At 39.3% G+C, this 7,549-nt stretch overlaps 1 protein-coding gene across 2 annotated transcripts in view; it reads right to left on the bottom strand.

Moving 5' to 3' along the window:
- LOC133956446 (guanine nucleotide-binding protein G(I)/G(S)/G(T) subunit beta-1) overlaps positions 1 to 7,549 on the bottom strand; it is a 32,543-nt gene that overhangs the window by 24,207 nt on the left and 787 nt on the right. The gene's annotated exons all lie outside the window — the stretch shown is intronic.

Here is a 7,549-nt window from a genome sequence, read left to right on the forward strand (position 1 = left end):
ACAGTTCCACCAAGTCTCTTGACAGTGATCATTTGGGGTCTTTTGGACTGTAAAAAAGTTATACTTCACAGTTTTTACTAGCTCTGCCTATAATGTCCTGCTCCTTTCTGTGTCTCTATCTAGCACACTGCCATCTGCTAACCGAATCTACAAAAAAACTAGCGTGCACCGCCATCTCCTCTGGCTCTCTATACATCCTATAAGTTTAATTGCAGTTTTTTTTACCCAGTCTGAGTTTGCATGTGTCTGATGACACTTTTCTTTGTGTGTCGATGTGTCTGCGTGTGTGTCAGCGTAAGAGAAAGGGGGCAGGCAGAATCTGCACACTGCTCTGAAGAGAGATTTTATTCATCTAAGAAAAGTATTGATTACTGTTCATATTGTGGCGTCATTTAAAAAGGATTGATTATGATTAAAATGTAGCGAGTCAGAGACGTCAGCTGAAAGAGAGAGAAAAAAAGCTATGCAATTCTTTGATAGTAATCAACCAACATAGAATGTTGTATGAATGTTATATCAACATAGACATGAATTTAGCAGGAGAGAAAAAAAGGTCACCAGCACTTTCCACTATACTAGAAATTTGTCAGGAGGCTGTGGCGGCACAAAATTGGACAGCGACAGTTTTTCTCTATGAAGAAGATCATGGGCTGGCATGTGAAAAATATTAATTGCTCTAATTTATTATCTAGGGCAGTAGGGCTCCATCTGATTGGCCAAATATCTAGACATGCATAGTGTGAATGCACGGCACATTAAATACCATTTATCGCAATTCAATCTAGCCCAATCAAACAGTTTTTAGCAACACAAATGTCTCCAAAGTATTGCATTGATATATCACAGCATAACTTCAACCCTGATCAGGAGGACAACGGTTAAGGATTTGGTATAAACCTTATATGAAATCAATCATGTGTACTGGCAAACTTAGTGAAACATTTCATTAAGACTAGCAGATAGGGCTTGGCGATACAACGATTACAATTATAATTATCACGATATAACTTTTCCTTTATAGAAATATAAGACATGGTAGATAAAACGTTTATAGAACTCATTCCATTCATGTTTTTACAGACAACACGAACAGCCAATGGTATTGAGAATAGCACCCCGCTGGACCAATTGTTTGGGCTCCTGCATAGAGGCGAACAACTCTGCATCGATGCAGTGACTAAACATAATCAATTCATGGTTCCGCGGTTTTCCTCCGCTGCATTATTATAACCAGTGCTGCTTCAGGATCAGGACAAACGTACAGTAAAGGTTTGGTCGTCCTGTGTCAGTGTCTACTGTCGGAGTCTCTTATTAGTTATTAGGACGTGTACAGGACTGACGTTTGCTTTGTGTTTGTTTGACTAGCTCTGCATCAGTGGTTGCCAACCCGTCAATCGTGATCGACTGTTCAATCTTGACATTCTTCACTTTCGATTCTCCCAAACACACAGGACTCACAGGCTGTGGTTGTGGCGCAGATAAGCTGAGTGTTGGTTAAAAAGTGTGGATCTCGGCTTATGTTTGGAATTGTGAAAGTGATCTGGCTCGAAAAGGCTGATGAACACTGCTCTAAAGTTTATGAGACATGCTTAAACCTGTTATACAACACGAGATGTAACGTGAAGCGCACAGTCAGTACATCAAGATTCATGTGAACAGAACCACCCCGAGTAATTGTTAACTATATGTGATTATCAGTTTGTGTGAAGAGGGGCAGAAACGGGCAGACACATGCAAACACTGGTGCAGACATAAGTTCTGTCCAACGATTATGACGAAAACGCAGTGTTTTAACTTCATTGTTGAAGAAGAAGCGATGCCCCATTTATCCAGGAACATAAATATGAATTCAGCAGGTTTTTATAAATATCAGTTCTAGTTCTTCTGCCTCATGGCAGTGGTGCTGATTTGATCTATATCGCTATTAACTGATTATCTAAATTATATGTATATTAATGATATGATTTTTTTAACCCATATTTCCCAATCCTACTCATCAGAGCTTAAAATCATCTCCTGATGCAACGTCTGCTGGCTAGTTAAGGTTAGGAACATATTGTCTGTGTTTTCGATTAAAATATGTAATATGCGATGAGTAAAGTATGCATGTGGTCACATGTGGTCTGTGCTACAAGTCATTTGTGCTAAAGATGCTTTTCTTATATTAGGTTTATTGGCAAGGTAGCATCCTCCGAAAGGCCGGCAGTATACTGCATTAGAGATCTCAACTGCCACATATTCCACAAGTGAAATATGCTTTGGATTTCAGTCACCAGTGTTCTCAGAAGCATCACAAAACTTCATACACGTTCCTTCACTACACCGATATACAATTAGCTGCAAATTAAGGTTGTGATTAGACAATGACATATAGTAGAGTGTTACCAGCCTCAATTGTTACTAACTAGGCCCAATATCATTATGGCAATTTATGTGTTAAGTTTTGCAGTTCTCAGTATTTGTTACTCTCTGGTCGATTATATTGAATCACAACAATTTAAAACACACGTGCATCTTTCAACTAACTAAAAAGGACAATAATTTGTATTAACCAACTAATTGAAATTTTTTATATCATGACACATTCCCCACGACATGAAAAGATGAATTAGAGAAGAATAAGTCATGGACCTGATCAGCAACCATTCATGAATTCACTAGCATGTAAGAAACCTGCCATTGTATTTTACTTTGATTACCAACATATAAAGCACAGCATACACTATGTCTAAAATAACTCAATACAAGATATGTGCTATACTTTTATACTATACAACCTGTGTGGGGGGCTTTCCGTTAGAGAAAAGTGGCTCGAACACTAAGTTTAGACGCCATATTGGATGCAGGTAAGTTTCCGATTTCCAAAAAAAAGGTAAAGTTTCAGCAAAGTTTCCTTTGATTAGAACAACCTATAATGATCTTGTGCCTGTATTTTTTAGCTTACTACTTTAAATCTGATCAAAGATTGTTTTTTTCCATCTGACAATTCCCTTTAGTCCAACATGTACCTGTTTTGACAGTACTCTTTGGGTGTTTCACTCTGTGGGATTATTTCCAGCATCCACCCTTTCACTGCAACTCAAACTCCACCTTGTTCTTCACCGTGTAGCCACCTTGTTCTTCACCGTGTAGATGGAAATAACTTGGATGTGAGTGTACTGGCATTTGCACCCAGCACCATATTTGAAAACATTTGAGAATACGCAAAATCTGATTCTGAAACAGGATACTGGCTTAGGCCTTCCACTTTTATTTAGGGTTATAAATGACATGAAGACCTGCAACTGGTGATAACCGTGTGTGTGTGCGTGTGTGGTGTGTATACAACTAGCTAGACTGGAGATTGGTGCTACTGAATACAGGTAGATCAGCTGATGGTAGATCTTTTAATGAATTCTCTACACATCTAGTAAGCAAAGTATTGTTTAAAACACAACTAGATCGGCAGAGAGCGACAAATAGACAATAATTGGCCCCTCAGTTACACATGGATGTGCAACACACCCTGATGAAACCATTTCAGTTGTGTTCAGTAAAAGGCTTAGATAGTGAAGAGGATAGGGCATTTAGATTGCTTAACCACAATACACCAGACCTAAGGGGAGAGTAATGGAAGACATAATGCACAGGCCACCACTAATGTTCCATTTAAATTAAGATACAAGAATTTGCTACATGATGAACACAAAAATGTGGATAAGTAGAGCCTTTCTTCAAAAGCACATAATGGTTAAGTCAAGGCCCAGGCATTAGCAGACATGCTGTTCTGAGTTTTCTTTCCGGCACTTGCACTAAAATGATGACATAAAGAACCAAACAGAGGTTTAACAGAAAACTGATCTTTGAGCAACTGAACCTACAGTGAGATGACATACCACCATTTTCATTTAAATTCCCTGTCCTTTTTGTTTTTTTAAAGGAATACAAAGAAATCTCACTCCTAACATCCCTTGTAACAAGCACTTCACCTCTTGTATTACTGCCTCTGAAAGCTTGGATGAGGTCAGACTTAAAATAAAAAGAGTATTGGATAAAGCTATCACAGACATATTATACTGTAATGAAACGGTTTACTTTTATTCCAATATTTTTAACCAGTATTGTTTATAGATCATACAAACAATGACACCACTGGAGAGCTAGATGCAGTTCCTTAATACGTAGATTTACTGTTAAAAACACCTCACTGCTTTACAATGTACTGACAACAAGTCAAACAGGGGGTTTTATCAAACCAATCATGTAACAGTTTTTTGGCAATCGACAGCCCACTTCCCTAGGTTGGCAGAGTGGGGTTGCTTGTATTAGCAACAGGCCACACGTTTTTGTAATAATAAAGTTGGACATAAATAAAAGAGTGCTACCTCTGAGTAAATATAAAGTGTCCTTATACAAAATAAAAACCATGAACGTTCTGGATTTACATGTTACATGGATTTAAACTAGCAAACAAGACATTAACTATATGGTGGTACTATGTTTACCTTCAGCCATACAGTTGATAAGATCTTCTTAAATGGTACTATGGTACTTACAGGACCATTCAAAATATACTGATGGTGTAAATTAACCATGTAAAAAAAGCCAATAAAGACTGGACAGCTGAAGCCACAACATCCAATCACTGAGATGGAGTGAAAACAGTCTTCATAACCAGCATTAGTTAGCAGTTACATATCCTTGCCTGCGATTTGTGAAGCATGCTGCGACAGACTAGCAGAATCAGTGGTGGAAATTTTTGCCTCAACCACGGACATGTTGTCGAGCCGAACCACAAAGCCATACATCAGCCTAACAGTGCACTACATCAACCACGACTGGAAGCTGCACAACTACTGTCTTGAGAAAGGTTTCCTTTCCCGAGGATCACACGGGAGAAAATATTGCAGATGGTTTAAGGAAGTTTCTTAAGTTGTGGAAGAGGACAGTGTGTGACAACAGACAGCAGGGCCAATGTTGTCAAAGCCATCGCTCTCAATAACGGGACCAGACTTTCATGCTTTGGCCATCGTTTGCACATTGCTATCGATCAATTTCATTTACCTATAAAAAAAAATCTAAACTTGTTTTGTGAGAACCGTGTCTCTTTACCCCAAAAATCAAGTAAGAACAGATTAAAAATTTATATTTCTCTCTAACCTAACCCCCAGCCCCATGCCTATTCATTTTGGCAGGCAGTCATATCAGCAATAATTCCTGCCTTTAGTTATTAAAGTGTCCCTTCCTTTTGTGAGTGTTATTGGTGTGCTTTCATTTGTCTATTGCAAGGATTAGACTATCTTGAATACTTGACTGGTGATTTAACCTGTTTTAAACCTGATGATGGAAAGCACAGCCACCACTGTGGGATGAATCTGTGATAAGAATATCCTAACATGTGTTTGTAAGCACCTATAGCTCTGATCTACAAAAAAGATCATCTAGCCACCCTAGTGTGTGCGTGAGGGGGAGAGAGGGTGTGTGTGAAAGACAGAGAGAGACCAACTGTCTTTCTTTATTGTCTGAGAGGAGTCTGAAGGACCCCAGGACTGAGAGAGCAGTGCAGGTTGGAAAAAAGGTTGTGGCTGCTTTGCTCACAGCTGGAAGCGGCAGCGGGTGCTCCGCGATGCTCAAGTGGAAATAGGCCTACCTCAGTTCAAACTAGTCACAGAAAGAAAAAAGATGATCCAGCTTCTGTTGGAAGAAGAAAAGGCCAGCACACCGGTCTTGGCTGCTAACAGATCAACCAGACACCTGGTGCTAACTGGGCAAGAAGGAAAATGTCCTTCATTTAGACTGCAATAATATAGGCTGCTGCCTGCAAGCTGCAATCAGCGCTAAAATGTTGAGTATTTTTTCTTCCATATGGTCATACACATCGTTATCTTATCGCAAATTTCTTTGAAACATTGTGATACAATTTTGAGCTATATTGCCCTAGTACACACATAGCCAAAAATTATTTGATGCCTTTAAAAAGACTCATACTGGGCATATAGTTAAATGCAGATAATTTCAGAGGTGAAGAAAAATCAGCCCTATCACTGACCAAAGCCATATAATCCCAAAGAGATATAATCCGCAGACTAAGAATTTAATCCCATCCATGTCCCTCACTCACGGATTAAAAATAAATAAATAAATACATGAATGAGATTAAAATCCCTATTCAAAAACAAAGGTCTGCACAGAAAAAGTTTTTAAACACATGGTCATTATATTGTGGTGACACACATCCTACTGAAAAGCTCTGCGGAGTGCAAACACAGAGACACACATTACTGACTTCAGACAGGCTCATCATACTCTACTTGTATCATTGCATAGCCATCAAGACTAGTTGTCATGCTGGTCGTGCCCTCACGATCCACCAGGGTAACAGTGTCAGTACCTTGTGGGTCACATCCAGATCACATTATCTGCCAATAATTTTTAGGCTGAGTTTGATGACTGAATGTGGTTGGGTGAGCTTGGAGTTACAGTTCCCAAACAAGAGAGTATACAACTTTAAACTCTGAGCTCTGTCCTGCATTCTAAATGCAGTGGTTTACAAAATCTAAAGTGCTGGATCAGTTCAATCAAGTTATTATTTGATAAATCACAGCACAGTGTGAAATTACAGTGATAGTGAAACCAAGACAGTAGCAACTGTGAGTAAAAAGAGGATACAAGAAAAAAAGATATTAGTATATCGAGTTTGGGATCAAATGTTGGGGAAAAAACACCAGACCTGGGCCCAAACTTTCAAGATTGAATTTTAAATTACGACACCTTTTTGTTTATCTGTTCAAAAATATTTTAACTGGTAAAGATTATGAAAATATGTTTTCCTGATGCATCATTACAGATGCTTCAAATCAAGTTTTGTATAAAAATCTTAGTCAAATGTTTATTTCTTATAAACTATACAAAAATTGATCATAGCTGCCATGTTTCCAGGTAATCAGGTTCATAGTCAAAATGTACAACACCCCTTCCCCACCATGTTGTCCTGCATTCAAGCTGCACTCAATACATTCATCCGACAAGGAATGCCATCCGATTTTAAATGTATTAACACAAACACATTGTGTACGTTTTTACGAGAGGGAGAAATCATAGAAATCCTTTTTGTCAAGCCTGAACCCATCCGATGCTCAGCAGCTGTCTCTCTCAGTCTGAGAAGAAGCGGCGATGAAAAAGGCTTTGAACGCCATCTTGTTCATTGCAGCTGCTTGGGCCCTGAATACAGGAACCCATTCATTCGAGGAGGCGGAGGGAGGGGGCACACTGGCAAAATGAATTCGTCTCTGTGAGCCACTAAATACAAATAGTTCTTGTAAGAAACGGTGAAATTCTCCGGAAACGACTGACAATCGGCTATTTCCAGAGATTCATTTTTTAGATGTTAAATCAGTAACTTCGTCAGAGCGGCAGGCTCCACATATCTCGTCTCGGAGGTGGCGGAGGCGCTCGGCTCGGCTTCCTGCGACAGCTCGCCTGGTTCGCCGCTAAACCATCTCCCGAGACGTCTACCATTAAATAAAAATAAACCTTCAATCTCCTCTTCTGTTATAATGCTCGAGGGGGG

Source organism: Platichthys flesus, chromosome 7, assembly GCF_949316205.1.
Source record: "Platichthys flesus chromosome 7, fPlaFle2.1, whole genome shotgun sequence".
Classification (NCBI taxonomy): domain Eukaryota; kingdom Metazoa; phylum Chordata; class Actinopteri; order Pleuronectiformes; family Pleuronectidae; genus Platichthys; species Platichthys flesus.